This window comes from Apium graveolens, chromosome 1 (genome assembly GCF_009905375.1).
Source record: "Apium graveolens cultivar Ventura chromosome 1, ASM990537v1, whole genome shotgun sequence".
In the NCBI taxonomy this organism is placed as follows: domain Eukaryota; kingdom Viridiplantae; phylum Streptophyta; class Magnoliopsida; order Apiales; family Apiaceae; genus Apium; species Apium graveolens.
In genome coordinates, this window is record NC_133647.1 from 26,770,096 (window position 1) to 26,782,058 (window position 11,963).

Consider the following 11,963-nt stretch of genomic DNA (forward strand, 5'->3'; position numbering starts at 1 on the left):
CCAAATGATCTGGATCTTCAAAACCAGGAGGTTGCTCTACATATACCTCTTCATCCAGCTTTCCATTCAGAAAGGCACTCTTGACATCCATTTGATAAACTTTAAAGTTAGAGAATACTGCAAATGCAAGAAATATCCTGATGGCCTCTAGTCTAGCCACTGGAGCATAGGTTTCATCTTAATCAATGCCTTCAGCTTGAGAATACCCTTTAGCTACCAGTCTTGCTTTGTTTCTTGTAACCACACCATCTTCATCTAGTTTATTCCTGAATACCCACCGAGTACTAACAGCTTTCTTGTGTGTAGGTCTAGGTACCAGTTTCCAGACTTGTTGATGTTCAAACTGATTGAGTTCATCTTGCATAGCAATCACCCAATCTGGATCAGTCAGTGCTTCCTCAATCTTCTTAGGTTCCATCTCAGAAAAAAATCCTGAGAACAGACACTCATTTTGAGTAGCACGTCTAGTTCTGACTCCAACATCAGGATCACCAATAATCAACTCAAAAGGATGAGCTTTATTCCAGACAGTCTGTCTTGGAAGATTTGATCTTGATGATTCGCCTTGAAATTTATTGGGATGTTGTGTCCTACTAGTTGATCCTTCAGCATCTCCCCCTGAGTTGTTGCCATGTTGACTTGAAGATTCTCTGTCAGTAGCAGTGGTATCTCCATTGTTGCCAAAGTTTCCATCACCATTACCTTGAGTATTATCATGATTAACAGGTTCTTCTCCAGCAACAACCTCAGGTTCTTGATCATGTTCTGATTCTGAATCTGACATATCATCAAACTTCAGTTTCTCAGAAGGATCTTCAGTTTGGATACTAGGGAGTTTAGTGTCATCAAATGTAACATTGACACTTTCAGTTACTTTGTGTTGATCAATGATATACACCCTGTATGATCTTCTTCCATATCCAACAAAAATACCCTCATATGCCTTTGCCTCGAATTTACCACGACGATCATCTCCATCCTTGAGCACAAAGCATCTGGCACCAAATACATGAAAGTATTTGATGGAAGGTTTCTGTTCATTCATAATCTCATATGGAGTTTTCATGAAGTCTTTGTTGATTAGAGTTCGATTCTGAGTATAACATGCAGTATTGACAGCTTCAGCCCAAAAGTACATTGGAAGACCTGATTCACTTAACATCGTTCTTGCAGCTTCAATCAATGTACGATTCTTCCTTTCTACCACTCCATTTTGCTGAGGGGTTCTAGGAGCTGAAAATTGTCTGGTAATCCCTTTGTCTGTACAGAATCCATTGAGAAGTGAATTCTTGAATTCTGTTCCATTATCTGACCTTATTGCTCTAACAGGGACATTAGAATCTAACTCTATCAACTTGATATGATCAATCACAACTTGTGGTATTTCATCCTTAGAGTGAAGGAATAAAACCCACGTATACTTGGAATAGTCATCAACTATCACAAGACAGTAACACTTCTTTGACATCGAAAGAACATTAACTGGTCCAAATAAATCCATGTGCAATAATTGCAGAACACCAGTTATGGAGGATGTGTCAGTGCCTCTGTGACTTGCTTTCTTTGACTTTCCTTTCTGGCAAGCCTCACACAGTCCTTCTGGGGAGAATTCCAGCAGAGGCAGACCTCTGACCAATTCTCTTTTGATAAGAGAATTCATTATTTTGAAATTGAGATGAGAAAGTCTCTTGTGCCATAGCCAACTCTCATCTGACGATGCCTTTGCATAGAAACAATTGACTTTAGGATTGCTTCCAGAGTTCATGTCAGCTACGAACAGATTTCCTTTCCGGATTCCCATCAAGGAGGGTTTTTCACTTTTCTTGTGCAGAATCTGACACTTCAGCTTGTCGAATAAAACATTGTAGCCGTTGTCACAGAATTGAGTAATGCTAAGCAGATTGTGTTCAAGTCCTTGCACAACATACACATTTTCAGTGATTACATTTCCAGCTAGCAAACAGCCATATCCCTCAGTTAAACCTTTGCTGTTATCTCCAAAGGTAACCACTGGGCCAGCTTTCTCAACCACATTTGATAGCAGGGCTCTATCTCCGGTCATATGTTTTAACGATCCGCTGTCAAGAATCCACACTATCGGTTGTACCTGTTTAATGCCCTGCAATACAAATTGATTAGACCTTCTTCGGAACCCAAGCTTGGTTGGGTCCGGCATACTTGTAAAATTGGCCTTTATCAGGCAAAACAACATTCTTAACTTTAATGTTCTCAACTTTCTCAATGACTGGACATTAGACCTTGTGAACAGCCTTGACAAATTTCTGTTTAGGCTTATGCACAAATGTCTCCTTTCTAGCTTTAGAAGGACTAGCAGTCTTAGACCTATCATGCTTCCTATTATTCACATGTTGACGAGGAGTAGTCTTATCATTAGAAACATGCTTACCATTAAAATAAGCATACATCAAATTAAAAGCACAAGACATACAATCAGAAACACCACATGCTTTATGAGAGGGATTAACAATAGGCAACTTATGCATGGTAGACATGGCATTTGTGTTATCCAACTCATGTGTGTCTGAGTTAGTCTCAGTTGCTTTCACAACTTTGACTCGAACCTTTGACACACTTGACTTGGAAACAGCTTTCTCATTAGCAAGATCTTCAGCACGGATTTCTTCTTGAATAATAAATGAGGTCTCATCAAATGGTTCAGCAATTGATTCTTTATAGAGGGGTTCATCAACACCCTTAAGCACATGTGGTACTTCCCTACCTTTAGCACAGACATGAGGAGGGGAGTTTATGCCTAATTTACTAATAGCAACATTGTAATAATAACCTATTCCAGATGTTTGATTAACAGCTTGCTTATTGTAAAACTCTTTGGACTTCGAACAAGAATTAAAATAAGCTTTAACCTTAGCCTCAAGACCGGTGATCTTGTCTTTGAGAATAGTTTGGAGTTGTCTATAACAGTCAACTCTATTCTCTAGAAAAGATACTTGTTCTTTTAATTTATCTTGATTAATGTGCACAAGTCTTAATTCATTGACCTCTTTCTCAAGGTCTTTGATTTGTTGATTTAACATTTCATTATCACGACGAGCACAATCTAAGAAACCTCCTAGATGATAAACTAATTCAGCATCAGTAAATTTTATCTCTTTTCTTGACGATGAGGTGTTTGCATCACTAGCCATGAGAGCAAGATTCCCAACTTCTTCATCTTCACTGTTAGTATCATCCCAGCTTCTTCCCTTTTCCAGATAAGCCCTTTCAGATTTACTCTTCTGATTAGAATCATAAGAGTTCTTCCTAACTTATTTTGGCTTCCTGCATTCTGTGGCAAAGTGTCCCAACTCATTACAGTTGAAGCATCGAATGGTGCTTCGATCAACCATCCCTGTTTTGTACCCACCACTGCTGGTGTTAGAGGATGAAGATCCACCTTTCTAGAATCTGTTGTAGTTGGACTTGTACTTGAACTTGGGATTCCTCTTGAATCTGACATTGGAGAATCTCTTGACAATCAGGGCCATTGACTCATCTTCCAATTGCTCCAGTTCTTCCAAGGAATAAAAATCATCTCCTGATTGATTTGTAGTAGGAGGATCAAATTCTGCTACTATCACATTTTCTTCAACCTTGGAAGACTGTACCATTCTTTCTGACTGTTGAGATTGTTGTTGATATTGTGGTTGTTGTTGTTCTTCAGCTACTAGAGCAGTAGACGTGCTGACCACTCTTCCTTTCCCGTAGACTTCCTTCTGCTGAATCTGCTCCAACTCATAGGTTTTTATCACACCATAAAGCCTTTCCAAAGAAATCTCACTCAGATCTCTTGCTTCTCTTATGGCAGTGATTCTATGTTCGAGATGAGTTGGTAGTGTTAAAAGGAAATTTTTGTTGACCTCCCTGATTGAATAGTATTTACCATTAATGTTGAGGTAGGTTATCAATGCATTGTACCTCTCAAACACTTCAGTGATTCCTTCTCCTGGATTGGATTTAAAGTATTCATACTCGGAGGTTAGGATTTCTAACTTGTTCTCCCTAACTTCCTCTGTGCCTTCATTAATCACCTAGTTTCCCAGATGTGTTTGGAATCTTTACAGTTCATCACATGTCTATTCATCAAGGGATCAAGGGAATCTACTAAAATTAATTGAAGGCTAGCATCCAGGGAGGCTTCTTCTTTTTCAGCAGGAGAAAAATCCTCAGGATTCTTTACATAAGTTCTAGCTTTGGTAATCACCACATCATCTTTTATTATCTCTGGTTCAATAACCATCGGAATTTTTGGACCCTTCTATAACACTTCCAGATATTTGGGATTTGCAACTTATAAAAACAATAGTATCTTCTTCTTCCACATAACATAATTTTCTTTATCGAATAGTGGAATTTTAACGGTTCCAACTTTTTGTGTAGTCATTATGAATTTTTGAGTAAATAAAAATTCAAGGAGTGAAAGAATCACAAAAGTCTAGGATCTTGATTTGTTTATTAATCAGAAGGCTCTGATACCAATTGTTAGGTCTCAATATGTTTGTAGAAGGGGGGTTGAATACAAATAATACCGTTTAATCGAATAAAATACAGAATAAAAAAGTGAAACAAAATTCAAGTTAAATAAAATTATTATTAAACTTGAAAGGTGTTACAACAACGGTATCGTTTACAAGGGATTAATCTCAAATAAATTATTCCAAATCTAGAATAAATTCGACATGAACTTTTTCTATTTTTGTAATAAAAAGGATCAAATGCTAAATGCAATTTGAGATTAAGTTCTAGGGATTTTGATCCGCTAGATAGTTACACAAGAATAAGAAAATGATTTCTAGTGGATTAGATTTAACAATAAATACTAGAAATAAATGATCTGAGAATTTGCAATAAGTTCTCTGCAGTTTTCTTTTGTTCTGTGTTCTTCTGTGTTTTATATTCAATGCACTGCTCCTCTTTAAAATCAGCTTCAGTTCTTTTATATTAAATCAATCCTTGATTTAACTGGCAAGACAATCCTTTCTGCTTAGCATGACAATCCTTTTAACTGGTAGGACTTTTGGTAGGACTTTCGGTAGGACTATCCATTAAACTGATAGAACTTTCGGCAAGACAATCTAAATGAACTAGCATGACTTTCAGTATGACTATTGATTGTCATACCGATTGTCTTGCTAATACAAAAGATAGTCTTGCTGGATTAAAAAAGATTTTAATCAAATAATAATTCTGAATTAATTAATCAATTAATTCAATTAATCAATAAATTAATCTTTGCAGATTTAATTTATTCTCTTAATTAAATTATATGACTTAATTAATTAATAGAGAATTAATACTAATCTTGAGCAACAACCATTCTTCTGAAAATCTTCTGAAAATCACTGTCAATTATGAATCAATTCCACCACTTCAATATTGACACTCGATGTACTGTCTGGTTCATGAGTGACTAACTTCCGTGACGTTTCTTCATGCCTTGACTTTGATACTCTTGATTTTCTTCAGACTAAATCCTTGTAATTAATTAATACCCTGACGAGATCTCTGTCACTTGATTAAATCCATAATCTTGATTTATATCACTGAGGCTTTATCAATTTCTTGAGCTTCTTCCAGTGAATTAAGTTCTCAAGTCTGTAGACGAACAATGTTACTTAATCCTTTGACATATGTTACTTTGAGAGATCTCTCTGACGATAGAACCACTATTTACTTGTTACATCCTTATTTGAGTTGAGTTAAATCCTCGAATAAACAAATAGGCTATGACATATGCCTTTCAAGATCGATTATGTTAAGTCTTTCAGCTAAAAATAAACTAGACTTTATTGATGGTACTGTTATTAAACCACATGTGATATTTGTTGATTTTAAAATTTGGGAGATATGTAATGACCGAGCGTGCTCTTGGTTACTCTGCAATTTAGATGATACAATTTTCAGGAATGTATTATTTTTCAAAACAGCTAGGAAAATATGGTTGGATTTTGAGGATAGGTTTGGCTATGCCGCGATGACACAACTTTTTTCTATTGAGCAACAATTAGAAGAATTACATCAATGATTTAAGAGTGTGTCTAATTGTTTTACTGAGATCAAGATTTTATGGGATTCAGTGAGTGATTTTTGTCTTTTATCCTTTTGTACCTGTAATAAGTGCACTTGTAATGTGACACCGAAGGTGCTTCAAATAAAGCATGATCATAGAGTACTGCAATTTATGATGAAGATAAATGATAATTTTGCAACTGTCAGAGGGAATGTGTTGATGCAAAACAACCATTACCTAACTTGTCTAATGCTTTCAGAGTCTTCTCTCAGAAAGAAAGACATCAAGAGTTATCTCAGCCTATTGGTCACACTGATTTTTAACATTCATGGATGCGAATAGAAGAAATTTTAAGAATGACAATAATGCTGGCAATTTTGGATTTCAAAAACATCTGTTTCCGGTTGTGGGAAGGTGTATGGTTATAATGGTTATGCTAAAAAGGAGGGAACTACTTTTGTACACACTGTAAGATGAATGGCCATACCGTGGATAGATGTTTCAAAATCCATGGTTATCCTACCAATTTCAAGACTATAGGGACAAGAAACTGGAAACCTTGTCCTTTGTTACTTCCGATGATAAATATGACATTTCTAATAGTCAGTCTCTTTCTTCTACTCAGTATCAACATCTCATTGATTTGCTCAATTAGCAGTCTCTTTCTATTACACCTAATGGCATTTTTGGATCATAAAATGTACAAGAATCTTAAGAACATGCTATGTTAGCTGGTAAGCTATGTTCGTTGGTTAATAAATATGCTAAAACTGAATGGTTGGTTGATAGTGGTGCTACTGATCATATTTGTTCTCATTTAAATATGTTCAACACTTACAAACCCGTGGTTGGAGATAATGAGTATATGGACGTACCGGATGGCATACAAGTGCCAATTCTACACGTTGGGTATTTGCAAGTTAATTCAGAGTTGATCCTTCACAATATGTTACATATTCCTCATTTTGAGTATAATTTAATTTCTGTTTAGAAATTATTCAGAGGTTTGAATTGCTCAGTTATGTTTGATGGTCAAAACTGTATGATACATGACCTTTTGCAAAAAGAGAAGCCCATTCTTCTTGGTAGTTTTAGGGAGGTCTTTATAGCACAACAAGGATTCTTGAAGCAAACATTGACAACAGAGCATTCTTGAACATTAAGAAAGGTCTTAGTATTTGGCATCTAAGACTGGGGCACACCTGTCTTTTAATAAGATGAAGTCTATTTCAACTCTTTTAGGGATCCAACATCCTTCTACTAAGCTCATTTTCCAAATATGTCCATTGGACAAGCAGACTAGAGCTTCTTTTCCATTTGGTAGTATTAAAACTAAATGTGCATTTGAGTTGATACATATAGATGTTCGGGGACCCTGCAAAATTAAGTCTCATACTGGTTATAATCATTTTTTTTAACTATTATGGATGATTACCGTCACTTTACTTTGGTTCATATGCTGAAATCCAAAACAGATTTGTACATGTTATGCCAGATTTTTTTAATCATGTGAAAACTCAGTATAAAACTAAAATTGAGAAAGTACGATCTAACAATGCACCTGAACTTTGTTTTGGTGTCATGAGGGAGTTGTTTCTTAAAAAAAGGATCCTTCATTATACCAGTTGTAGCCATACTCCGCAACAAAATGGTGTTGTGGAGCGTAAGCACCGACATCTGCTTGAAATTGCATGGTCTCTGTATTTTCAGTCCAAAATACGAGCCAAGTATTGGAGTGAAAGCATTTTTATGTGCTACTTATATCATCAACAAAATCCCATTACAAAACTTTGGGAATGCCATACCTTATCATTGATTAACTGGTACATTTCCTTATGTTAATCATTTAAAGGTGTTTGGTACCTTGTGTTTTGCTTCTACAATTTCTGAAAATAGGAGTAAGTTTGATCCTAGATCCAAATTGAGTGTTTTTAGGATATTCTGTAACATAAAAGGGTTTTAGATTGCTGGATTATGGTATTCATATTTATGTTTGTATCTCGAGATATCATTTTCCATGAATCTCATTTCCCCTTTCATTCTCATGTTACCCCTCCTGTGTTTTCATCACAAATTTATTTGTTGTGCAAGACATGCATGTATATAACAAGACTAAGTCACTTTGACAACCCTAAGAATCAGTTGTATGATAATCTTAGTGTATTTTAAATTTGTATTTCTTGAGTCTGTAAAAATGCTAAGGAGATTAGACTTGAGAATTTTTCTATGAACAACCATCAAGCTAAAGAATAAACTCTGAAAGAAGATCAATCCTAATCATGCCTCAGAGAGAAGTGTAGAAGTTTGGAATTGAATAATGTTGTTCTTGAAAAAATATTCTAAGTCACATATCGACAAATCACAGATCAAGAAGTATAAAGATGTATGTCGAGAAGTAAAAAATGACTTATATAGAATTCCAAAGAAATATCGACAAGTCAATCTTCTTGTAGAGAAGTGAAGATATCGACAAGTCAAAAAGTCCATGTAGAGACCGGAGATATCGACAAGTTAAAGACTACTTGTAGAGAACTGGAGATATCGACAAGTCAAAATCTACTTGTAGAGAATTGGAGATATCGACAAGTCAAAAGCTTATGTAGTGAACTGAATATATCGACAAGTCAATCTGCTTGTAGAGAACTGAAGATCTCGACAAGTCATAATACTTATAGAGAAGTAGAGATATCGATAAGTCATTTTATTTATCAATATGTGACTTCTCTACACTGTAAAATAAATATCCACAATAATTCAGAATTCAGAATACAGACAACTTGAAGATCCAAGATTATCAGTCAATAAATAATTCTATCACTGAATTGGAAAGTCTAGAAATACAGCTTGAAGAATGCAAGATCAAGGGCCAAGATGAACTCTAACACAGTCCTGAGCTTCTTCAAGAAACTTCCTCAGCAGATTTTTTTCCATTACATCCAAATACCATTGCATCCTTTGTTTGTGTTCTTTCAGTTCATCTGTTGATTCATCATTCTGATAGATGGCAGCCCTAAGGTCATGTAACTTTGAATTTCCAAGAGATAGATCATCTAGTTCCAGAAACCCAATCTTCTTTCCATCACGATTAGAAGTTAAGACTTGTCTTCCTAGACTCATTTCTATCTTAGCTCCTCCAATAGGCATATCAACAACATATTCAGTTTGATCAATGCACTTTAAATGTAGTTAAATATGTAAGAAATTCCTCTCGGCTTTAACTGTATCGGGTTCTTTATAAATACAGACCATCTGGCAGTATGATTGATTACCTTTAGAATTATAGCAACAAGTTCTAATTCCTGCCATGGTTTGTCTCTCAACTGTTCTTGAGTCAACTTTAATCTTCTCCCAGACTCCAGAAAATAAATCATTTTCTCTTCAACAAGATCAATAGCAATTTGTACTGATATGATCTTCTATAAGTCTTCAAGCATCACATTGTCTCCAATTTCTGTTAGATTAACATGCTTCCTTAGAATTAAAGCATCACCTATAGATGGATCAACATTTAACCTTCCCAGACCACTTGTGATTCCAGGTTTTCTAGCATGAGAACTTTCACAATAAATCTTCTTTAATGTTTCAAAGGAATCTCTTCTAGGTGCAGGTTTCTTGCTTCCCCATAGGAACTTTCTCTTTTCTTCAAAAGTAAGTTATGGATTATCAGAGATTATGTTTTCAAAATTAGGATTTGAAAACTCAGCTTGAATTGGGTTTGAAGAATCATCAACATGAGTAGTATCAGAGGTTGTGATGTTAGGGTTTATACTGAAATATTTATTTGAAGTATATACTATTATAATAATCATTTGGGAATCTTGAATGCATGTTTTCACATTATCTATATATTATATATTGTAGACAATCTAGTATCAAATGGGATAACAGAAGATTAGATTGTCAAGCTCCTTATATAATATAATAAAGGTTCACAGTCTAAGTGGTGTTAGAAAAACCACTGGAAGGGCTGAAGTATTATTTAGAAATAGTATATCTTTACTATTGAATAATGCTTGTATACTTTCTGTATATTGAACGCGATTAAAATAGTAGAATTATTTTCTTTTATTCTGAAAATAAAGAAGAACTAAGATTCTATGATATTATTATTGCTTAGGTTCTTAATCCGGATATAGTGATTGACACTTGTATATAATGCACATGCCTTGATTCATACATTAAGTAATTTATTTTAAATTACGAATTTATGTATTAGGCAATGACATTATATACAGAGTGGGATATTGACTATAAAAGGAAATTGTGTCCGAAAAATATATTCGGGTGATGATGTCCTCTTGAAAGCTCATAAAGATAATTGTGCTTAATCCTGCAGGCAGATTTGTTCTTGCAAAATTATAAGGTTGAGTGGATGATCAAGGATAAAAAATATTGATTAAATTAATTGTCAGAAATTAATTTAATTAATGGATATGCGATATCTTAAACATGAGGAATTTAATAAGCAAATAATATGGGAGCCGAATTAAATAATTAATTTACGGAATTAGGAAAGGTAGTGCAAATATTAATTCTTTAGTGGATTAAATTAATATTTAATGACATTGGGCATGGCCCAGAATGTCATTGGGAGGCCCGACCTAATTGTCCATGATCCCTAATGTAGCCTATAAATATTCTAATTCTGTTGAAGCTAGAAACGACGAGAACACAAAAATGAAATAAGATCCTAGGGTTTGAGAGAGACAACCATTTTTCTCAAGAAGCCAGCTAGGGTTTTGGATTTTTGGAGCTTTAAGGAGAGGTACACCTTGGGAGATCGAAGCCCACACTTTGTCCAAGGAGAGTCTGGGAATACAGTAGAAGACGTGGATTTGAATCGCTTGCACTGTGATTGATTGAATAACATCATTTGCTTCTTCATTAACTTAAGCAATGTCAGAGGTTAACTTTAGTTTTTCAGCCCAATCAGCTCCATGAATCTTCCTTCTTTGATGAGCTTGACTGACTTCTTCTTCTTTAACCCTTTCTTTAGTATCAAATGTTAGACTGGATCTATCAGTGTTTGAGATTTAGTTGCCTTAGATACTGATTTCTTCTTAACAAAATCTTTGACTTAAGGCTTTGAAGGCTTGGACTTCTCTCCTATCTTCTCTTTCCCCTTATGACTCCTGTCAGCAGTTAAGATAGCTTGAGACCTAAGAGGTCTTTCAGCCTCTATCTAACTCACCTCCCTTATGACTACCCCTTTGGTTTGTCTATTAGAAGGATCATCTTCATATGGATCTTGAGAGTTAACAACAGTATCAATATTTGTCGTCTTCATGAACTTCTTGAAATCTTCTTCTATTTGTCTTAACTGTTCTAGATCAACTCTAGGAATTTCTCTCTCAAATATTCTCCTACTTACCTCATAGTCAAATGCTTGAATCTTTGGGTCCTTGTAGAAAAGAGTTGTATTTCTACCTTTTACTTTCAGAGTTTGAAGATAATGACTTGCTTCCGCACCAGTTTCTATCTCCAGAATATCTTGGTCATCATCAACAATTGTGACTTTCATAGTTTGTTGAGTTGTTGTAGTCACAGTCAGTTCTTTAAATTTAACTCTTTTTTCACTTCTCCTACTTTCTCCACCTTGTCTAGATTGAGATCTAGTGACAGTTTTTGATAAGCCACTAATCTTAACTAGCTCTTCACATTTTCTCCTTACACTATCCTTATGTCCCTCCTTATTACCTCCATCAGGATTTTTATCATCAACATTTGTCAATGTTAGCTGTTTGCATTTAGACTTAACAATTTTCTCCCCCTTTTTGGAATCATCACCAAGCAGTAGAGAAAGAATAAGCTCCATTGAATTCTCTACCTCTGTAAGTTGTTCAGACATGTGAACTTTCTTAGCTTTCAATCTAGCTTGATTGGCTTCAATTGTAGTTTGCCTAGCAACAATTGGTGCAATCTACTTCTGAATTTC